The sequence below is a fragment of the Gorilla gorilla genome, chromosome 15 (genome assembly GCF_029281585.2).
Source record: "Gorilla gorilla gorilla isolate KB3781 chromosome 15, NHGRI_mGorGor1-v2.1_pri, whole genome shotgun sequence".
NCBI classification, from domain to species: domain Eukaryota; kingdom Metazoa; phylum Chordata; class Mammalia; order Primates; family Hominidae; genus Gorilla; species Gorilla gorilla.
In genome coordinates this window covers 75,088,045-75,112,348 of record NC_073239.2, presented here as the reverse complement: position 1 = coordinate 75,112,348, position 24,304 = coordinate 75,088,045, and the positions used below count along the sequence as shown (strand labels likewise).

At 42.2% G+C, this 24,304-nt stretch overlaps 1 protein-coding gene and 1 pseudogene across 3 annotated transcripts in view; one reads left to right on the top strand and one right to left on the bottom strand.

Moving 5' to 3' along the window:
- The first annotated feature begins 11,918 nt into the window (after positions 1-11,918).
- ARMH4 (armadillo like helical domain containing 4) overlaps positions 11,919-24,304 on the top strand; it is a 146,950-nt gene continuing 134,564 nt past the window's right edge. The window contains exon 1 of one of the 3 annotated variants that reach the window (XM_055361905.2): positions 11,919-12,452. The gene's annotated coding sequence lies outside the window, so the exon portion shown is untranslated. The remainder of the gene's footprint in view (positions 12,453-24,304) is intronic. The other 2 variants (XM_055361904.2, XM_055361907.2) reach the window with 2 other exon arrangements.
- On the bottom strand, positions 23,079-23,498 carry LOC101142830 (ubiquitin-ribosomal protein eL40 fusion protein-like; annotated as a pseudogene).

Genomic DNA, 24,304 nt, shown 5'->3' with positions numbered 1-24,304 from the left:
ATAGTATAATCTCAATAAATTTAAAAACATTTTCTGCCTATGTAAGAATGTTTCTGCTTGGGGAAAAATTTAGTGTTAATGGGAACCTGGTGGATGGACATAGTACAAATTACTTAGTTAAATTTGACAGTTTCATTGGTGAAACTTGGTGAAATTCCAAGAAAATACCACAGAATTATGCCAAAATTACCATTCTAAAATCTATTCCCAGAAAATTGTTCTTTCCACAATAACCTGAAGTTTAAATATAGGGATACTGATAGGTCCATTTTTATTCCCAGAAAGTTCCTCAAGAAATAAAAAAAATCCATTAGCCATCAACTCAGGAAATACCTGCTTCTATAGCTGAAAATCAATACTTCATTACCCGGGTCTGCACTTGTTTCACATAATAGTATTCACTTAATATGTAATGGGTGTTAAAGACACTGTGTTTAGTACATTACACCTTATCTCGTTTAATTCTCTCAATAATCCTAGGATATCAAAACTATTATTATCCTATTTTGAAGCTAAATGCATGCTCCTGGTTCCTATGCAATACTTCTGCTTAGATTGTTTGAACACTTATTTGCTCTCTTATCCCAGGAAAGGCCAAGAACCTCCAGGTGGCCTCTACAGCAGTTCAAGTCATATTATTAAGAAATGGCTCAAAGGCATAGCCAGATTCTACTACTAAGGAGAGCTGCAATGTAAAAAAGGTGCCACTTGTGGATTTTCTGGTCTGAAAATATGCTCCTTTTGGGACAGTGATTTTCCTGTGCTCCCCCTCTAAATATATAACTGTTTTGCTTCAACCAGGGAAGCTATTGAAAATACTCAGCATGGCAAAAGCACTAGCCAATCAGAAGAGACCTTCAACTGTGCCAGGGTGTATTAGTCTGTTAGGGTTGCCTAACAAAGTACCATGAACCAAGTGCCTTAAACAACAGAAATTAATATTCTCATAGTTGTGGAGTCTAGAAGCCCAAGATCAAGGTGTCAACAGGGTTGGTTTCATCCGAGGCCTCTCTTTGTGGCTTGTAGATGGCCACTTTCTCTCTGTGACTTCACATGGTCTTCCATGTCTGTCTGTGTCCTTTTTATAAGGACACAAGGCATATGGGGTTGAATTTTTAATTAATTACCTCTTTAAAAACCCTCTTGGCTGGGCTCGGTGGCTTACGCCTGTGATTCCAGCACTTTGGGAGGCCAAGGTGGGAGCATCACTTGAGCTCAGAAGTTCAAGACCAGCGGGCAACATAGCGAGACTTTGTCTCTACCACAAAAAAAAAAAAAAAAAATTAGCCAGGCATGGTGGTCCATGCCCGTAGTCCCAGGTACTCAGGCGGCTAGGCAGGAGAATCCCTTGAGCCCAGGAATTTGAGGTTACAGTGAGCTATGATGGCACCACTGCACTCCAGTCTGGGCAACAGAGCAAGATCCTGTCTCTAAAAATAAAAATAAAAATTTTAAAAAGACTCTCTTTCCAAATCCACAGTCACATTCCCAGTCACATTCTCAGGTACTGGGAGTTAGGGCTTCAGCATGTGAATTTTGGGGGAATACAACTCAGTCCATAACACAGGCGTTACTCCCATTTACTTCAGGATGGTGGGGAAGAGGCGGAGGAGTTGAGGCTGGGAAAGGGATGACATTGGGCAGGCTTGGAGCAACAGCCTGGGATAATGGATAATTTCTTCCATATATTTATCATCTGCTTTAGATGTCCTTGATGTCTGCCACATTTCTTATACCCAGGTAGAAGGAGAGGGAGAGGAAGTAAGATCAATTGCTTATGTTTGTGCCTTGGGCAAAAGAATGGGCCTGTAAAACTGCTTATGAATGAATAATGCATTGCACCATGTGAAATTTTGTTATATTCCTCAAGGCTGCCTCAAACACAGCAGCATACTGGAATTAAAGACTCTGAAATTGAAAAGGATTGGGCCAAAGTGCTCAGGTTCATGTCTTTGAAACAAGGAACAATGTATACACTGGAGAAGACATTAGATTTTAAAAGCAGCAGTATGAAATCTAGAAAGTAGAAGTATGAGAAGAGAAAATCAGAGGAATAGAATTTAAAGGAGAAATGGAGAGTAACAAGGAAAAAAATCTGTTTTCTTTTTTTTTTATGAACTGAGCAGAATATGATCTGACTGAGAAGTGCCCATCAATGTAAGACTGATTGCTAGGAACAATGTCATAAAATGAACATTAGCTGGCAATGGCAAGTGCCTTAAAACGCCTTTTGCAAAGAGAGAAACAGAAGGAAAACAAAACATGTCGCTATGCCTGAATACCACTTATAGAAGGCTCCTAAAAGCAAAAAGAGGAGAAAAGAAAGAACATCACATGACCCTCCATTTATCTTTACTGGGAATCTTTTGGAGAAAAGTTCATTTTGTCTTTTGTGGTGATGCCTCACACTTTAGACCAGTCCAGAAGTAAATAATTTTCTCTGTATGAGACATGCTTTCAATCACCCTGATTCTGAAGGAAGTCTTTCCACCCCTTTGGCTATTTTTGTAAACAAGTTATGGAGGAATTGCTTTGGACTGATTCTGCAAAGTGAATCTTTTATGCCTACTTTATATTGTAGGTCTTGAGGAAAAAAAATAAAACAAAACATATTGCTGTGGCTACTTCAAAGGACTTAGGCCTGCATGAAATCTAGTTCTGGATTCATCTTGAAGCAGGTTTCTGTTTTTGTTTTTAATCTTACACTCAGGGTATTTCTTGTTCATGCACAACTCCTCTTTGTTTTTTGTTTTTTTGTTTTGTTTTTTGAAACAAGGTCTCACTCTATTGCCCAGGCTGGAGTGCAGTGGCATGATCACGACTGACTGAAGTCTCAATCTCCCAGGCTGTCTCTACAAAAAATCAAAGAATTAGCCAGGTATGGTGGCTAGGTCATGTTGCTTAGGCTGGGCTCAAACTCCTGGGCTCAAGTGATCTGCCCATTTTGGCCTTTCAAAGTGCTGGGATTACAGGTGTGAGCCACCATGTCAGGCCTGCAACTCTTCTTTAAATTAATGTGAACTTCACCAGTAAAAAGGATCACAGACTTGTGGTTAGAAAGGGACTTGAAACGTCAATTGGCTCAGTTCTCTGGTTTCATACAGGACACATGCACATATGGACTAACTCCTTCTCAAAGGATGTAAAAAATAATTAAATCTTAAGTCTCAGAGGCACTTACATTGGAATGTATCTTCCCAATTTGAATGAGATTAATGTATTTCATTCTGAAGCTAGCCAATTTCCTTTGCATGTGCGTAGTATTCAGTTTCATGCTTCATAATTATAAAATGTTGAGCATTGTAGTGTTACATATTTATTTAGGCATAAGCTATGGCCATGATTGGTCAACAAATACTTTTTGAGCAGCTGCTATGTCAAGGCACTTCTGTAGGTGTTGTGGGAGATGTGAGATTATTTAAAACACACTGTCTTAATTCAAAGAGCTTATAGTTTTCTTGGGGGAAAGACAGTTACACACACATGCACTAACTATATTAAGAATTGGCTTTCCGTGTAGACTTTATCAAATAGCTCTGCTTTGTGATAGTATCATGGAAAAAGATGATGAAAATCCATACTCCCTTTAGATCATGAAAGAAGCCTATAAATAAATTTTACATTGTGTGTTATTGGTAATGTTTTTAAGTATATACCTTTTCCTCTCAACTACATTTAAGATTCCCAGGGAATGCTGAGTTCAATGATTGATCTTTGCATACTCCACATACCTCCCACAAAACAAAAACATTTGTTGGTGATTAACCATGGAGCTAAGCTCAATGCCAAAATACACACATAACCCACATTACATGATGCAGTGCCCATGGCTTAATGACTGTGAAACAGAAACTCATCTAGGGCTGTTTGGCCCCCAAAATTAACCAAAATTTATAGGAATAAAAAATTTAGCAGGAGGTTGAGTGTTACACTGAAGGAAAGTCTTTTTTTTTTTTTTTTCACTGACATCCATACCATATTTAAACCTTGGTCAACCAGTATTCAAATTGTTGGTATTATTCTGATTATGAGCTACATTGTAATGGAGAAAATCTCCATTGATAGTATCCTGTCCTTTGCTTTTGCTGTCAACGTGCTCTCTGAATGTACTCTTGTGTGTCCTGAACTTGATGTTAATAACTGAATCATATTCTTTAAAAGTGACATAAACAACGTTTGTTGGAAGGTGGATAATAAATAATAATACAGTTCTTCTCAGTAAATACACTTGGTAGCTTTTCCACATCTACAACTATCTCCATAATGTCCTCATTGAGTGAACTAATGGTGTTTCATCAGAAACCCACAACCCAGTCAGACTTAAATTCATCCTGGTTTTAGGAGCCTACACAAAAGAGAATATATAATCTCTCTTGCTAATCTATTCCAGCGTCTAAGAATTTTCTGTGACAAGAGTGCTTCCTTGAGCCTGAACTTTGCTTCTCCTGGTAAATCCATTTTCTTTAATTCTACCCTTAATAGAGACAGAGAAGAGTAAATAATCTTTCTTTGCAACATAGGCAGTGGTTATGTATACCATTATGTCAGGAATAAATACCTCAAATCCATTGTTTAAGATAAGGAGCCTATGAGAGTCATTGATTTATTTACCATTGAACATTAAAAAATACAAAGATGGAGATAAGACTCTTTTGTCTGACAAAGTAAAAGGCAATTCATTTCTTTTTTAGAGTTATGGATGTCATTTTGAATACACAATAGTTACTCCTGATGGCCAATTCATTTAGAATTAAAGGATATATTCCACAGAAGACATTAGACCTTTGATGTTCAAATCTCTTGAAAGGGATTTTTATAGACTGTCTCACAAGGACATATTCATGGCAGTAAAGGAAAGGACAAGATTTATTTTTTGTAAATGTTTTCAGCCTCTTTATCTAAAAAAGCTTTTTAAAAATGGCTGGTATACTTTTTGTAATTTTGTTTCTTTCTGTACCTGCGTTAGTGGTCCGTTCCTCTCTTATCTTGCTTTTTCAAGGCAACAGACAAAATTCCATTTCTTAGAACTGAATAGAAAGTTCAGGGTCTAAATAAATCCAACACTTAATAAGAGAATATTGAAAAGAATAGATTTTTAAAGAAGCAAATGTAAGGCATACAATATTCTGCTTCTATAATTGTAATAACTTTCTTGGGGAGAGCAGAGAAGCAAGAGGATTCACCAGAGTGTTAGGTAATAAAGACAGGTAAATGTAGTGGACTTGTGTATTAGCAGTTAAAAGCAACTACAGGTCAAGCACAGTGGCTCACACCTGTAATCCCAGCACTTTGGGAGGCCAAGGTGCGTGGATCACTTGGGGTCAGGAGTTTGAGACGAGCCTGGCCAAGCGAAACCCCGCCTCTACTGAAAATACAAAAAATTTGCTGGGCATGGTGGCGTGCACCTGTAATCCCAGCTACACGGAGGCTGAGGCAGGAGAATGGCTTGAACCTGGGAGGTGGAGGTTGCAGTGAGCCGAGATCGTGCCACTGCACTCCAGCCTGGGTGACAGAGGGAGACTGTTTCAAAAAAAAGCAACTACAATGTATAAAAGTCTGTTCCAAAGCCTTGTTTAAGGAAAATAGTTTTATTATGGGATTTATTCTTCCTACTTGTCTTCACAAAAAACTGCATACCAATGACCTAATTTAGTAGGAGGTAAAAATCTAAGCCCACTGGCACTGCAGTAGTTCAAGATGGGTCATGCCAAGTGTTCAGAGGGTTTTGGATGCAATGAAAACATCTATCAGAATTAATAAAGCTGATTCTGTCTAACATGATTACCATTATCTACATCATCATCACCACAAAAATAAAATATTTATTGAATACCAAGAGTGGGTGCAGTATACTTAGCAATATTATTTTACACTAAAGTCCACTCCTGGGAATTAGAATTTCAACTTAGAAAATTAAAAGCAATCAGTCAGGCATGATAGTGCACGTCTATAGTCCCAGCTGCTCGGCAGGCTGAGGCACAAGAATCGCTTGAATCTGGGAGGTGGTTGCAGTGAGCTGAGATCGGGCCACTGCACCTCCAGCCTGGGCAACAGAGCGAGACTGTCTCAAAACTAAAAACAAACAGAAAAAATTAAAAGCCACAAGAAAGTCCCCAATGGAGAATTAGAGTCAGGGAGCAGTTGGGCAGAGAACAGTGGGAGATGCTGAAATGCTCATGTTCATAAACTTTTAGGAAGGCCAAAAGGAAAAGATCATTTATTGCAGGGAGGACTTCAATATCCAACTTACAAATGACTCCTGTTCTACATAGCAGCTCCAGTTCTTCATCTTCCATGGCAGGACCTCCTTGTTGTGTATTTGGGGAGCCAATAAGAACTATAAAATCCAAGGAAGGAATTTTATAAAAAGGGAGGAAAAATCACTGAAAAACAGGAATGGTTTTGAGGAGATCTCAGGTAAACTCAACCTTCCAAGAAGAATTTTTTCTCATGTGGCTCTTCCATTTCATTTTATTCGATGGCCTCAAATCCTTGTGGCGGTACAATTTCAAATGAAAACAAGACAAAACAAACTGCAACAAAAAACGCCCTCAGCAAACGGTGATGCAGAGTCTGGGGAGGACCTGCCAGCTGGTCTGCAAGAACCCTTATGAAGTGGCACTTACCTCGGTCAAGTCAGCTCTGCTCAAGGCCTTGTTCTTAACTTTGCAAGACCAGAAACCCAATATTTGTGGGCGTGAATAGATGTGTTAGGAACAGACTCAAACAATTCACTCACATAATACAGAATAACAATTTTATAGAGGTCAAGGAGAAGAAATGTTCGTATCAGCAGAGACCCACGTGCCATATACATGGGACTTGGTACGTGGGAATCAAACTAATGACAATTAGTTACCATACTGAGAAGCATTTCTTCCCAACTGAGTGACAGCCTCTCCAAGGACACCAAATGCTTACATCTGCATTGCCAAGGCTCTTCCCTCTATGCGGTATTTGAATGGGTATTGTTCACTTTTGGCTCTTGGTGGTTGGTTATCCTGTTCTTTGCTACACTTGACCAGTTCCTCTCTGGCACAAAGACTTTCTACTAACTAGGACCAAATAATTGCCTAAAACTGAGAGGGCTACTAGATGAAATGCAGGATGCCCAGTTAAACTGGAATTTCAGATAAATCACAAATAATGTTTCAGTACTGTCTGTCCCATTCTTTTAATATTTGGGACACACTTTTGCTAAAAATTGTTTGTGGTTTATCTGAAATTCAAATTTAACTGGGAATCATCTATTTTTATTTGCTAAATCTGGCAACCTTAAAACTGCCTTCCTAAGTTTCCTTGCCTATTACTTTGATTGGAGTTTTTTTTTTTTTGTTTTTTTTTTTTTGAGATGGAGTTTTGCTCTTGGCCCAGGCTGGAGTGCAATGGCACGATCTCAGCTCACCGGAAACTCTGCCTCCCAGGTTCAAGTGATTCTCCTGCTTCAGCCTCCTGAGTAGCTGGGATTACAGGCATGAGCCACCATACCTGGCTAATTTTGTATTTTTAGTAGAGACAGGGTTTCTCCATGTTGATCAGGCTGGTCTCGAACTCCCGACCTCAGGTGATCTGCCCACCTCGGCCTTCCAAAGTTCTGAGATTACAGGTGTGAGCCACTGCGCCTGGCCTGATTGGAGTTTTTATTATTCCCAAGCTCTAAACCTCCCCCTCACACCCGCCCACCGCCACCGCCCCATAGTTTCTTGCTTTACCTGTAAAAGGTTAATAACATTCATTGTATGTGGATTTACTTATTTGGCTTGCACAGTACAACTTTCCTTAACCCACAATTTGTGTGTGTGTGTGTGTTGAGGGAAGAGAAGAGTAAATCTTATGACCACTGCCATGTATCAACAGCAGGTGTTGAGATAAATTGTATAAACCAGAGTTGTTGAAAGCAGTACAAACCATTTTTGGAAGGATACAGGACTAGTATAAATGAGTTCCAATAAGATCACTTTACTTTTACTGCACACCTGAAATAATTTATATTGAGGAAATGGGAGACAGAAATTTTGCTATGAGAGAAGGGTAATTTTGAAGAATGGAAAATTTTGAGTCTAACTCAGGTCTGGAACTAGAATTCTGTACTTGGAACTTAGATTATCATGTGGCTACTGAGTCTCTAAGAAGAGCAGGATGTTAGAAAGGGATACTGAAAAGGAGGCAGGAAGATGTCAAAGAAACTTTGAATGTCTCGGCCGGGCGCGATGGCTCACGCCTGTAATCCCAGCACTTTGGGAGGCCGAGGTTGGTGGATCACGAGGTCAGGAGATCGAGACCATCCTGGCTAACACGGTGAAACCCCGTCTCTACTAAAAACACAAAAAATTAGCCAGGAGTGGTGGCAGGTGCCTGTGGTCCCAGCTACTCGGGAGGCTGAGGCAGGAGAATGGCGTGAACCCAGGAGGCAGAGCTTGCAGCGAGCCGAGATCGCGCCACTGCACTCCAGCCTGGGCGACACAGCAAGACTCTGTCTCAAAAAAAAAAAAAAAAAAAGAAGAAACTTTGAATGTCTCAGATTTGCGTGTAAATGTGAGGAGAACTGGAATTCCTTCCTCTTGCTGTCTCTCCTCTTCTGCCTGGCCATCTGGTCAGAACACCCAGAATTCAGGTTAGTTTTTTTTTTTTTTTAGTACTATTATTTACCTGTATTTGGGTTGAGTAGACTTAATATTGTGGGCTAGCTAGTAGCCCCGCCATACTATATACCATTGTTTTTACAAGAAGATGTGGTCTGAGTTTCAAACAACTGACTTAAAAATAAAATGCTGAAATACAACGTGGTCAGGCTGGGTGTGGCCCATCCACCTGGTGGGTACTGAATCCAGGTAGAAGACCTGGCCACAGTGCAATGTATTGCACTGAATACATACAAAAAGCAGATCTCAGGCCAGGTGTGGTTGCTGACACCTATGATCCCAGCATTTTGGGAGGTCAAGGCAGGCAGATAACTTGAGTGCAGGAGTTCAATACCAGCCTGGACAACATGGCAAAACCTCGTCTCTACAAAAAATTAAAAAAAAAAAAACAGCTTGGTGTGGTGGTATACACCTGTGCTCCCAGCTACTCGGGAGGCTGAGGTGGGAGGATTGCTTGAGCCTGGGGAGGTCAAGGCTGCAATGAGCAGTGATTGGGCCACTGAATTCCAGCTTGAGTGACAGAGCATGACCCTGTCTAAAAACAAACAAACAAACAAACTTCATAGATTCAATTCAATCCAATCACATTCTGGAAGTACCTTATGTACCCATAACAATGTTTCAGTCAACCACAAACTGCGTATAAAATGATGGTCCCATAAGATCATGATGAAGCTGAAAAGTTTCTATCACTTAGTGACATGGTAGCCATCGGAATATCCAAGCACGATGCAACATAATGCATTACTCTCCTTTGTGTGGTGATGCTGGTGTAAACAAACCTACTATACTGCCGGTCATATAAAATTACAGCACATACAATAATGTACAGTAAATACTTGATAATAATAAATGTCTATGCTACTCTGGCTTATATATTTACTGTACTATACTTTTTATCATTAGAGTGTACTACTTCTACTTGTATATAAAAATGTTAACTGTAAAACAGCATCAGGCAGGTCCTTCAGGAGGTATTGCAGAAGAAGGCCTTGTTATCACAGGAGATGACTGTTCTATGTGTGTTATAGCCCCTGAAGCAGGACAAGATGTGGAGGTGAAAGATGGTGATAATGATCCTGACTCTTTATGGGCCCAGGCTAATGTGTGTGTTTCTGTTTTGTTTTTTAACCAAAAAGTTTAATTTTTTTTTTTTTGAGACACAGTCTTGCTCTGTTGCCCAGGCTGGAGTGCAGTGGTACGATCTTGGCTCACTGCAACCTCCGCCTCCCAGGTTCAAGCGATCCTCCTGCCTCAGTCCCCCTAATAGCTGGGATTACAGGCACGCACCACCATGTCTGGCTAATTTTTGTATTTTTAGTAGAGACAGGGTTTTGCAATGTTGGCCAGGTTGGTCTCGAACTCCTGACCTCAGGTGATCCACCCGCCTCAGCCTACCAAAGTGCTGATATTACAGGCATGACCCACCTGGCCTTTTAAAATTTTGTTTTTTAAATAGAAAAAGGCTTATAGAATAAGGAAATAAAGAAATGAAATATTTTTGAACAGCTGTACAATATGTTTGTGTTTTAAGCTGTGTTATTACAAAAAAGTCAAAAGTTACCCAGCCGTGGTGGCATGTGCCCATAGTCCCAACTACTGGGGAGGCTGAGGCAGGAGGATTGCTTGAGGTTAGGAGGTCCAGGCTGCAGTGAACTGATTGTACCACTGGACTCCAGCCTGGGTGACAGAGTGAGACCCTGTCTCAAAGAAAAAAAGAGTCAAAAGTTAAAAAAAATTTATAAAGTAAAAAATTCTGGTAAGCTATGGTTAATTTATTATTGAAGAAAAAATGTTTATGTCTACAGTATAGCCTAAGTGTACATTGTTTACACTACAGTAGTAGTGTAGTATACAGTTATAGCCTACATAACTACAGTAGTGTACAGTTATGTACAATAGTATACAGTTATGTCAGTAGTGTAAGGTTATGTACATTACAGTAGTGTACAGTTATGTCCTAGGTCTTCATATTCTCACTCATCATTCGTTGACTCACCCAGAGCAACTTCCAGTCCTATAAGCTCCATTTATGGTAAGTGCTCTATACAGATGCACCATTTTTTATCTTTTATACTGTATTTTTACTGTATTGTTTCAATGTTTAGATATAGAAATACCATTGTGTTACAACTGCCTACAGTACTGAGTACAGTAACATGCTGTACAGGCTTGTAGCCTAGGAGCAATAGGCTATACCATATAGCCTTGGTACGTAGTAGGCTATGCCATCTAGGTTTGTGTAAGTATACTATTATGCTCGCATAACAACAAAATTGCCTAAGGATACATTTCTTAGGATGTATTCCCCTAATTAATCAATGCATGATTATACATAGATAATAATTTCTAAAGGGAGGTGGAATGGGTAACAGTGCATACCTGCTGGGCACCGTGGCACACGTCTGTAGTTCAAACACTTCGGCAGACCGAGGCAGGAGGATCGCTTGAGTCCAGGAGTTTGAAACTAGCCAGGGCAAGATAGGGAGACCCCATCTCTACCAATAATAATAATAATAATTAATAATAATAATAAATTAGCCAGTCGTGGTGCCGCATGCCTGTGGTCCCAGCTACTTAGGAGGCTGAGGTGGGTGATGGCTTGAGGTCCCAGGAGGAGGTCGAGGCTGCAGTGAGCCATGATGGCGCCACTGCACTCCAGCCTGGGCGAGAGAGTGAGATCCTGTCTCAAAAACAAACAAACAAACAAACAAACAGAAACCGGTACATACCTGTGCATTGTGTTAGGTGTGGGGGTCAAAGGTGAGCCAGCTTTCGCTCTGACTTCAAGGTGTTTATAATTAACTACAAAAGGGGACTAAGGTATTATGAAGAAGGGAGTTAATAAGCACAATAGGGGACAAATGTGAAGAGTGCTCTGCAAATGTAAAATGCTGCGTTGTGGAGGTTGTTCCAGAACGGGCCTTTGGATTCCGACACCTTTTCCCACACCATTAGAAGTAACAGAAAAAGAAAACAGTCCTTGAGAGGCTCAAGAATGGAGGACACAAATTCCCGGTGGCCACGCGAGCCGGATGACCTTGGAGAAGTTACACAGCCCTTAGCCTTAACCTCCTACCCTGGTAAATGAGAACTACAATATCTACCCTTCTATCGTGCAGATTAAGCAGGTAAAGTAATGGGCAAAGCATCTACTCTTGTGCCTGGCAGGAGTAAGGGCTCAATAAACCTTACTTGTGACTAGCACTAGTTTGCAACTTCTCCGAGGGACTGAGAAGGGACATTCTGTGTAGAGTTACTTTAAGGGTCCTACTTAAGGGCACCGCCAAGCCGTCCATAGTTTCCACAAGGAACACTGCAGTCTCAGATTTGCGCTCCTTGCCTGAACCAAAGACAGCAAAATTGAGGTTTTTCTCGTGTAAACGGTGCCCTGGTCTCTTCCGCGTAGGTAGGGAGGGGAGCTGCCGCAGAAGCTCCGGCTTAAAGAGGGGAAGCGGAGCACGGGATCTCCGAGGGGTCCCAGGTGCCGGGACTCCAGCAGAAGCCGCCCCCGCGGGAGAGCGGAGGCGGGGAAGTGGGCGCAGGGGGGCGTGGGCGACGGCGTCGGCTGTCAGTGCCAGCAGAGCCAGGGCGGGCACACCTACTCACCGCCCAATCCCCGGCCGTAGCCGCGGCCTTATGAATAAGCAACAAAGCGAAGCGCCCTCCCCCTAGCGTCCCAGACAGCGGAGGGAGTCGCCGCCGCTGCCGCCGCTACCGCCGCCGCCGCAGGGCCCGCCGCTGGGATGCCGAGCGCCCGCGCCGCGGCTGCCTCTGTCCTCCGCGCGCTGCTCAGCTGAAGGCGCACAGGTGAGGACGGGCCCGGCTCCGGCCACTTGGGCGGCCGCGGCTGCAGACGTGGCGCCGGGGCAGGGACGGAACTGGAGCCTCAGTGGCGTGGGGTCGCCCCGGGAGCGTAACAGTCCCGGGAGCGTTGCAGCCCCGGGTGCGCCAGGCGTGCGCCCCGATCCTCCTCCGGAGCGCGGTGCCCAGGTGTGGGGTGCGCGGGGGCAGCTCCGGGCGCGCTGGGCGCGGCGCGCAGGCCTCGGAGGACTCACCGCACTCCTCGCTCCAGCCCAGCCTCCCAGCTCCGCATCAGCGAGCCGGCCTTTGTGCTGGCGGAGCTTGCAGGGCTGGCTGCTTTTGTGTGGGCTTTTCTTTCTCTTTCTCCCTCCGCTCGCAATCCCACAGCAGTGAGAGAGAAGTTCCCGAAAACAACGGTTTACTCCTTTCAAACCGTCGATCGCAGTGTCCCCAATGCCACTCAGAGCTTAACAATCGAGGAGCGAATCGTTGCTGCGGTCACCACCGAAATATGTCCTGCCACTTTGCAGAAAACAAACAGTTGAGTGTTTAGCGCAGAGATGTCGAGCCTCCTTGCTCAGCCCCTGGCTCGTCCCCCAGGACGCGGCTGGAGGACGCTCCTTGGAAAGGTCCCTTAATTAGAAAGAGGGCCTGCGGGTTAGACCTGGGGGAGGCGAGGCTCTGCTTGAGACTCCGGAATAGTTGGGAGGTGCTGACGGAGGTGCCCAAATGTCTTATGTGCCTCGTGGTCACTGACAGAATCTGACTTGTGTAGATTCCAAACATGCAGAACCTTGGCTGGCGAGGAGGCAAGCAGGAGTGAACAAAACAGGACCCTTAAGAGTTTGGGTTCTCAAAGATGAGATGATCCCGAGGATCCGCCTAGCACTTGGCATCCAATTTCAGTGCAGAACTGATGTGGAAGAGAGGAGAGAGGGCTGCTTTAAAGTGTCTGCCTTCTTTCTTTGGAAGTTTTAGTTTGAAACTTGAGGGGGAGTGGGGAGTGGTTCACAAAACCATCCCTAGGCTTCTGAAGGATCTCTTCTCCAAAGGGCAAAAATTCTTGAGTGGTCAGAATTCACATGCCTGCTCTTTATTTTGGTGTATTTCCTTGATCACAAGTGATGCTGTTGGGCTCCAAGGAGTCTCCTTTTAGCCAAGCATCTACAGTCAATTGACTGACTTCGGCACATATGCCAGTAGAACCCCACAGTAGCATCTATTGAAACACACAACCGGGTAAGGTTTCACAGTATCAGAACATTGCTTCTTTTACACACAGAGGTTTAAAGGTACTCTGACTTGCTCTTATGAATAAAGTGGTTTTTTTTTTTTGTATTTGTCGTAATAATGAACCAAGCACTTGTGCAGCAGACAGATTTGATATTAGTTGAGTTTATTCATAAAAACTCCCAAGGCTCACCAAGTCTAAGGTAGCTACAGCAACGGAGCCAATTAGAGAGATGTGAATTTGTCTTTGTTTTCATGGGAGGCTTCTTACCACATATTCCGGAGTTTCCTGCCAGACCTTTACAGTATTATAATTTGGTATTACGGAAATGGTTTGATGCTAAATGTAAGTATAGAATCAAAATGAGGAAAACGGGTTTATCTGTTATGGAAAATGTCCACTCCCCACCTAAAGGTGTCCTTTGCCCTTTATTCTGTAGATGTTTGTCTGAAAAGTTGTGTATGGAATTGTATTTTTGTTAATTGAACTTAAAAAAATTCTCACATAGGGAAGCGATCTATGCAGAGGGAAACTGGTTTTAATTTTTGTAAAATGAAAACTCATTCCCTAAGCAAGATGTGAGGTCAATCTTATTTTTCCATATTGTGTTCACTTGGTGATTATAAGAGAAGTATCTGAAGCTAGTTTCAGCTTCCCTTTAAATGTCAACTACTTAGAGATCTAGCCAAGCAAATGGCTACATTTTTATATCACAAAAACCAGAAATGAAGTGTCCAATTGGGTCACTGAAATAAACTGTCTGATGGATGGAGAAGAGTTTGTTGATCAAGATTCATCAGGATAGGATTCTGCAGACAGCAGAAGCCTCTCAGGTCACATTGTCTACATGATAAAGCTGAAAGGAGAAGCTCCATGAAAATACCTTGGGGAAAAAAATGCTACTCCATTTGTGGCTGATGTTACAGATGCTTCAGATTGCTCACATTTCTGTATTTGACGGGAATGCATGTCAGTAGCATGCTAGTATGTCTTATATTGCATGATACTTTACTTTTGTTTCAAACTGCTTTTATGTCTATTATCACTTTTGTGTGTGTTCTCCACCCTTCGAAAAAATATAACAAGCATTATTATTTCTACTTTGCAACAAGAAAACTTGAGTTTCAGTGATTTGCCTAAGGTAGAACTGGAACTCGAAGAAGCCTGTTTTTAAATCTTCAAGTCCATCTCCTTTTACCAGGGATGAGATGATATGCTAGGGGTGATAAGCACGGATATCTTCATTTGTCTCCATCACTAATTTGTAGAAACTGAAGCTTGTGGGCTCAGTATGTAGAACTTAGGTGTGGTCTTCAGGGATGGTAAAGTACTTTTTACTGGTATTTAGTTTCCAGAGTAGCTATTTTGACCCCAGCCTACTTACCCTCTTCACTGCCAGCTCTGGGGCTGCTTTCCTCCTGGGGGACCATGCTTTTCTTTGTGGTTACTTACTCCTTCCTCCTTCCATTGTGATGGAACATGCTGCTGAAAGGATTGTCTGTCATTCAGCTATTTAATTTATGGTGAAGTATAGCTGCAGCCCAGATCCTAAAGCCAATATAACAGACCAGTGATGATTGTCAGTAGCACAGTGAATCAGAAACGTGGTACCTTAATGCCATTTGCCACAGCTGGGTTAATAGAGTGAGAGTCTTTATAAGCTCAGCTTTAGATAAATACGATAGTATTGGCAATAAAATAGTGTTGGCAGTAACAGCCTTAAGGATTTAAAAAATGAAAAAGTAAGACAATGATAAATTAATCATTGAGGAATGGTCATGAAAAGGACAAAGTGGAAAGATTGTTAAGACACAAAATGGAAAGATTATTAAGACACAAAGATTATTAAGACACTTTCCCCCTCATCAGAGAATCACTAATTGTATTTCAAAAGGTGAGATGGTATTTGGCAAGCATGTTGACTTGACGCTGTGAGACTTGTTACCTGTAACTGTTGGTCTGTTTTGTGTGTGTGTGTGTGTGTGTGTAATAAACTCTGAAACCTTAAAATATAGCAGAAATGAGAACACATAAGTTATTGTTATTGTTAGAGTGACACATTAAGTAAGTAGCCAAAATTGGCTAGGTATTGAATAAAACATGCAATTAGACATGGTTAGACCATGAAATGTCATTAAAAAATCTTACAGTACAAAATAAGGACTTGAAACATTCTTTTTCGTATTCTTAAATGGTTATTTATATTCACATCATGCCAACAAATATTTATGGAATCTCTCCTCTTTGTGCCTACCCTTATTACTAATTATGTGGCAAACAAAGGAATGGTAAAGACTAGTGTTTGTATGCAAAGAACATAATCTCATTTGAGGTGCTGAGACTTACATGACAATTCATACTACAGTTTCTTGGCACACTCTACAGCCCTCCTGTGTCTTGAGCACTCTTGGGGCGATGCTCATTGTGCCTTAATATTATATATGAAACTCAGTTGACACTGGAAGTAGTAGCTTCATCACTGGTGAGAATGATTTAACATATTGGTTTCCCTTTTGTGTCTTCATTTTGATAACGTACTGAAATAGCAGTATTCATTTTAGTTGGAAAAAATATTGACCAAGTGCCTACAGGAGCTAGGAGAAGGGTGGGGAAAGAATGGGCCAGAATGGGATGTGACCTGGGAGGCCAGGGTTTGGATACCTGGGTAGGGAACCATGGGTCGTACAGTGTCATTCTCAAAACTTGGGAGCCTGAGAGCTGAGCACGGTGGCTCATGCCTGTAATCCCAACACTTTGGGAGGCCGAGGTGGGTGGATCACGAAGCCAAGAGTTCGAGACCAGCCTGGCCAACATGGTGAAACCCCGTTTCTACTAAGAATACAAAAATTAGCCGGGCGTGGTGGCACGTGCCTGTTATCCTAGCTACTCGGGAGGCTGAGGCAGGAGAATTGCTTGAACCTGGGAGGTGGAGGTTGTGAGCCGAGATCATGCCACTGCACTGTAGCCTGGGTGACAGAGCGAGACTCCATCTCGAAAATAAAACAAACAGAAAACCAACTTAGGAGCCTGAGATGAGTATGGCACATAAAAGTGCTATGTATGTGACTGATGATGGTGTTTATACTGGGCACCAGTGGTATGGGGTTGCATTATTAGATATGGACTTTGGCAATTGCATATTTGGGGACATTATATGCTGTGTTTTGGGAAAGCAGAGAGTTGTCTGGCAAAGGTAGGGACGTTGAATTCTGACAGAATCCAAAAGATCAAAAACAGACACTATCCCTTAGGCAAGTTACTTATCCTCTACCGGCCTGTTGTTTTCCTCATTTAAAAAGTGGGATAACGACAGTATCTACCTCATTAGGTTGTTGTAAGGATTAAATAAGATAATTTCCACTGGGCACTTAGAACGCTTGGCACATAGCAGCTCCTAAGTGGTAGCTGTCTTTGATTGATTATTGCAATTTTTAGTGTTAAGAATAAGCCAGCTGGGTGTGGTGGCTCACACCTATAATCCTAGCAATTTGGGAGGCTGAGGTGGGCGGATCATGAGGTCAAGAGATTGAGACCATCCTGGCCAACATGGTGAAACCCCGTCTCTACTAAAAACACAAAAACTAGCTGGGCGTGGTGGCATGCGCCTGTGGTCCCAGCTACTCAGGAGGCTGAGGCAGGAGAATCGCTTGAACCTGGGAGGAGGAGGTTGCTGTGAGCTGAGATCTCGCCACTGCACTCCAGCCTGGAGACAGAGTGAGACTTCGTATCAAAAAAAAAAAATTAACCATCTGGATTGTATAAAATAGATTGGAGAGGAGAGAGCCTAGACAAGGTTATCAATGAAGAGGCATTTAAAATAATAACTATCCAATGAGGTGATCAGAAGTTACAATTCCAAAAGAGATTATGAGAGGAGGATCCACAGCGGTTGTGAATCTAGAATGTAAAGGACAGAAGAGTTCAAGGTAGCCACCAAAGTTCAGATGAAGATGGTTGTGTTTGAAGTGTCATCAAAGTAACTTCCAGTTGACAATGAAAAACCAAGATGAGGTAGCTTTCTTCACCTACCCCATAGCAGCTCTCTGTAGTTTTTGTGTATATCATAAGAAAAGGAAAATATAAAGCAAACTGTCACCAGTTTCTTGGCACACTCTACAGCCCTCCTGTGTCTTGAGCACTCTTGGGGCGATGCTCATTGTGCCTTAATATTATATATGAAACTCAGTTGACACTGGAAGTAGTAGCTTCATCACTGGTGAGAATGATTTAACATATTGGTTTCCCTTTTGTGTCTTCATTTTGGTAACATACTGAAATAGCAGTATTCATTTTAGTTGGAAAAAATATTGACCAAGTGCTTACAAAATCTGATTAAGTCTAACCAGATGGTCAAGGCTGGTATTTTTTATGTTGCCTTTCATTTGTCTTTGAAACTTGAATATGCCTAGACTTGACAAAGAAACAGATTCTGGACTGTAGCTATGTAAGATTGTCAAAGATAATGCTTGACAGAACAGCTTATCTTGCTCACTGGTGGCAGAAATGCAGTAAATTGTTTAGAAGACTGCCAAGCTATTAGGATAGATAGCTTGATAGCAAATGATAGACAAAGTGCTACTGACCTGCTCTGAAGGAGATGCTTTTTAAGCTATTCAAAGCTGATATCCAACATCAGTTGGTAATTTGGTTAGAGCTTATTTATCTGAATTAATTTGCATGGAGAGATACAGTGAAAAGAAAGCAGCATCCAAATATGCAGTGGGAGGGAAAAGGAAGAGGAATGTTCTTTTTGTTTGTTTGTTAAATATTCTTATGATTGAGTTAATTGAAGATAATTAAGACACAGAATTCTAATATGCAATGGAATCTCTCCTCCTTCCACTTCTCCCAGCAAAGTGGGCTATAGACATTCATCTGTTTGTTCAGCCAATATTTACTGAGCATTTCTTCTGTGCCAGGCACATTGCCAGGAAGGGGATACAGTGTTGAGGAAAAAGGAAAGGCTCATAGCCTTCAAAATATGGTTGCAGATGGTTATTTAGGTTTAGAAATATTGTTGAACTGACAACAGTCTTCTCGTTTATTCTTGAGCATCATGTAACTCCCATTGTGGGACATTAGAAAAATGGGAGTGACTACATGAACCTATACTGGGCTTTGAAAGATGGAGAAAATCCTGGAATTTGAAGGTCATCTATCAGTTTATCTGAGTTCCAGACGTGTTTTCTGTTATTCTTTTTACAGGTTGTCTTTTTTCCTTTTAATGTATAGTCGTTGCTTTCGATAGTGGGGAGAGGCAACATATGGCCTCAATACACAGACATAGAAAAAGCTTTCATCAATGCCTTTGAAAAGGGGGGAAAAAAGCAAAGGCTTGCGGTTCACCCCCACTCTTTCTGTTGTATTTGAATTTAGAAAGCAGGTGGCTGACAATCACAGAAGGCAAGTCTTTTGGAGCAATAGCAGAATTCCCTTCACGCAAAAATTCTAAAACCCAAGATACAGATGAAAATAAAACTTGGAAGGAAAATTATGTTTTGGAAAGGCAGTGGGGCTGTATTAAGTCTTTATTATTTATCCCTTCTTCCCTTGATCTGATTTGTTTGTAAAATTTTTCTCTCAGTCCACATGACTCCAGAACATACACATAGCACATAAAGCATCTGCTCCACCATTTGAGTGCCTTTCCTAGTTGATAGCAACATTATAGGAATATAGAAATATTTGTATTTTTATTTTATGTCATATAGGTGAGGTATGAGAATAAAATCATGGATGAAGAAGGGATTTCAATGATTATTTTAATTCCTCATTTTGTCAAAGGAGAAACTGAGGCCACTTGCTCAGTATCATATAGCAAGTTTTAATGTAAATAAAGCTAAGATTCAGGAATCATTTTTCTGATGCCAGCCCAAGTCCCTCTAAACTCTATTACTATTCATGATGGCCTGGGGTTTTCAGATTTTTGTTCAGAAGTATGGGATCATGTGGGCCAAGGTTTTAGGCCACACGTTTAGTAAGATTTCACTGAATAGAAAAAGTATTTGTTTAGGAAGGGGCAGCTATCTGAACAGATCAGAAATGAACCACAGAGTTCTATAGCTTTTATGACTGTTCGACTATACAGATAGAATTTAGTAGGTCAGTTTGTCTGAACAGAAATCCAAAGGTGTAATTTCATTGACTGTCAATTCTCTTTTTTCACAGCTATCATATTTTTTTTTTGTTTTGTTTGTTTTTGAGATGGAGTCTTGTTCTGCCACCCAGGCTGGAGTGCAGTGGTGCGATCTCGGCTCACTGCAAGCTCGGCCTCATGGGTTCACGCCATTCTCCTGCCTCAGCCTCCCGAGTAGCTGGGACTACAGGCGCCCGCCACCACGCCTGGCTAATTTTTTTGTATTTTTGGTGGAGACAGGGTTTCACCGTGTTAGCCAGGATGGTCTCAATCTCCTGGCCTCGTGATCCACCCACCTCGGCCTCCCAAAGTGCTGGGATTTCAGGCGTGAGCCACTGAGCCAGGCCTCATATGTTTTTTGTTGTTGTTGTTGTCTGTTTGTTTTTGAGACAGGGTCTTTTCTCTGTCTCCCAGAATGGAGTGTAGTGGTATGATCACGGCTCACTGCAGCCTTGACTTTCTGGGCTCAAGTGATTCTCCCACCTCAGCCTCCTGAGTAACTAGGACTACTGGCGTGTCCCTGGCTCATTTTGTAGAGATGAGATTTGCCATGTTGCTCAGGCTGGTCTCAAACTCCTGGGCTCAGATGATCCTCCTGCCTTGGCCTCTCAAAGTATTGGGACTACAGGTATGAGCCACTGCACCTGGCCCCTTCATTACGTTTTTGTTTTAAGGAAGGCAAATAGAGGCATCAAGCCAAATTCAGTGATCTGTTACCTGGCTATGAACTAGAGTGCATCCTGGCTCATCTAAAGTACAGTGATAACTAATGTCCAGAATGTTGACATGCTGTGGCACATGCTATTTCCTCTTTATCAAATAACTTTGCCATTTTCTCTTTTTTAAAAAGAACAGTGTGGCCAGGTGTGGTGGCTCATGCCTGTAATCCCAGCACTTTGGGAAGCTGAGGTGGGTGGATCTCTTGAGGTCAGGAGTTCTAGATCAGCCTGGCCAACATGGTGAAACCCTGTCCATACGAAAAATACAAAAATTAGCTGGGTGTGATGGTGGGCACCTGTAATCCCAGCTACTTAGGAAATTGAGGCAGGAGAATCACTTCAACCTGGAAGGTGGAGGGAGCAGTGAGCTGAGATCACACCATCAAACTCCAACCTGGGTGACAGAGCAAGACTCTGTCTCAGAAAAAAAAAAAAAAAAAAAGAGGATGGGCACGGTGGCTCATGCCTGTAATCCTAGCACTCTGGGAGGTTGAGGTGGGTGGATCACTTGGGGTCAGAAGTTCGAGACCAACCTGGCCAGCATGGTGAAACCGTGTCTCTATTAAAAATACAAAAATTAGCCAGGCGTGGTAGTGGGCACCTGTAATCCCACCTATTTGGGAGGCTGAGGCAGGAGAATCACTTGAACCTGGGTGACAGAGATTGCAGCGAGCCGAGATGGCATCAGTGCACTCCAGCCTGGGCAACAGAGTGAGACTCCATCTCAAAAATAAACATACAAATAAACAAAAACAATGCTAGCTACCAGCATGTAATTTAATATTCAGATATGTTTGTTTCAAACCCCCATCAGCATATGGGGAAACTTAGCACCCGTCTCATTATCCTTGCAGATTGTTTGGGGACTTATGTTTCTTCTAGTCATCTCTGGCTTCAGTTTTCTTCAGCTAAATTTGTAATCCCTGATAGGCTGTTTCTTTTCTGCACATGACACTATTGTACTCGTGCTGTCATTCCATTCCTGTATTTCCCTGCAGCATCATGGACTCAAGATTTCTGTGTAACAAATTACCCCGTAGCTTAGTGGCTTGAAATAACAATAAATATTTGTTATTTTATACCAGTTCTATGCATCACGAATTTGGGAGTAACTTAGCTGTGTGGTTATGGCACAAAGTCTTTCAAGAAGGTGTAGTCAAGATGTCAGCCAGGGGTGCAGTCATCTGAAGGGTTGACTGGGGCTGCTGGACCCATTTCCAAGATGGTACACTCATGTGGTGGTGGTAGTTGGCAGGAAGCCTTAGCTCTAAATCCATGGATTCCTTTTTTTCTCACGTAGAAGAAGTCAGTCTTCTTGTGCCTTGTGGTGGTGTGTGCCTGTAGTCCTACCTACTTAGGAGCTTGATGCAGGAGGATTGCTTGAGCCCAGGAGTTCAAGTCCAGCCTGGGGAAAGAAAAAAAGAGAAGAAAGGGAAGGGGAGGGGAGCTCACACTTGTAATTTCAGCACTTTGGGAGGCTGAGGCAGGTGGATCACTTGAAGTCAGGAGTTCAAGACCAGTCTGGCCAACATGGCGAAACCCCGTCTCTAATAAAAATACAAAAATTAGCCGGGCATGGTGGTGCACGCCTGTAGTCCCAGCTACTCGGGAGGCTGAGGCACAAGAACTCAAGAGGCGGAGGTGGCAGTGAGCTGACTTGCACTGCATTCCAGCCTGGGTGACAGAGTGAAACTCCGTCTCAAAAAGAAAAGAAAAATCAAAGAAAAGAGAAGAGAAAAGTAAAGAAAAGAAACAAAAAAAGGAGGAGGGAAGGAAAATTCCAGCTTCTTTTTGTCTTCAGCAGTGTAGATCATGTCCTGAGGACTTTACCTTTCTTCTTTCTTGAAAGGACCTATAAGAATAAATGAGATAACACATGGAAGCTTTGAAACTCCTTAAGGGAAGAAGGCCTTATGAAAAGAAATTTCTAAATTTCACATGTGCACATCATTTGCTTAACTTAGATCATTGAATGATTAGACATGAAAGAAAGAAAAAAATGTAAACTGTATGAAGTCGAGGTTTTTATTTTAGAATTTTAGTTTCAAGGTTTAATTTTCTAGAAAACTTGCAGCATCTCTGAGAAATTTCTGATGATGGGAAAAGAAAAGGCCCTACTCAGCAAAATAGATTAAAAAAAGAACTGAAACCCTTAAATTTAGGGGAAAATTAACAATTTTAATATAGTTTTAGTTGTAATGAGAATGTGAGTAGTTTATTTCAAATACTACAATAATTTTTTTATCTTATAATAATGGGTATTCAATAAAGATTGCTAATTTTAAGGTATATTTTGTTTTTTTCTGAAACTATTAACCTTGCTTAACTCTTAAACCTTTTCTAATCCTTAAATTTTAAAACATGTTTTGCCTGTAATCTTTATAGTTGTGGCAGAGAATAACAAATGATTTAAGCATTTAAAATACATATTTTCTTTTCTTTTCTTTTTTTTTTTCTGCTCCAGTCAATGAAAGGGACACTTTATTGAGGCCCCAGGGCCATGGGGCCTGGGCAGAAGGCTGCTGCCCTTCGAGGAAGGAAGAGCCTTATTTGACCTTCTTCCTGGGGTACAGGTTGTTGGTGTGGCCGCATTTCTTCTTGCGGCAGTTGATAGCACCGGGGTGCAGGCAAGCATAGCACTTGCAGCAGATCATCTCGTCGCAGTTGTATTTCTGGACGAGCTGGCGGAGGGAAGGCTCAGTAATGCCACCTTGCAGGTGCAGCACCAGGTTTAGGGTGGACTCTTTCTGGATGTTGTAGCCTGAGAGAGTGTGGCCATCCTCCAGCCGTTTCCCAGCAAATATCAGATGCTGCTGGTAAGGTGGGATACCCTCCTTGTCCTGAATTTTGGCTTTGACATTCTAAATGGTGTCGGTGGGCTTGACCTCAAGGGTGATGGTCTTGCCCGTGAGGGTCTTCACAAAGATCTGCATCTCTGCGTCTGCAGCCCGGCCGCCTTGCTGAAGAAAAAGAGCTAAAAGACATATTTTCATTGAAAATTATTTACTTACTTTAAAAAACTCTTAAAAGTAACTGGTATTCAGCATTTAATGATGATATTTAGGGCTTTCAAACCCATTTTTCTTAGTCCATTTGGGCTGCTATAACAAAGTATAATAAACTGGATTTTTATAAACAACAGAAGTTTATTTCTTACAGTTCTGGAGACTGGGAAGTCCAAGATCAAGGTGACAGTAGATTTGGTGTCTGGGTAGGGCCCACTTTCTGGTTCATAGAAGGCACCTTTTTGCTGTGTCCTACATGGTGGAAGGGGCCAGGGAGCTCTTGGGGGTCTCTTTATTTTATTTTATTTTGAGACGGAGTTTCACTCTTGTCGCCCAGGCTGGACTGTGATGGCGCGATCTTGGCTCATTGCAACCTCCGCCTCCCGGGTTCAAGCGATTCTCCTTCCTCAGCCTCCCAAGGAGCTGGGATTACAGATGCCCGCCACCACACCCAGCTAATTTTTTTGTATTTTTAGTCAAGACGGGGTTTCACCATGTTGGCCAGGCTGGTCTTGAACTCCTGACCTCAGGTGATCCGCCCGCCTCGGTATCCCAAAGTGCTGGGATTACAGGTGTGAGCCACTGCGCCTGGCCCTCTTTTATATTTTATTTATTTATTTTTGAGACGGAGTCTTCTGTCCAGGCTGGAGTGCAGTGGCATGATCTCAGCTCACTGCAACCTCCGCCTCCCAGGTTTAGGCAACTCTCTTGCTTCAGCCTCCCGAGCAGCTGGGATTACAGATGTGTGCCACCATGCCTGGCTAATT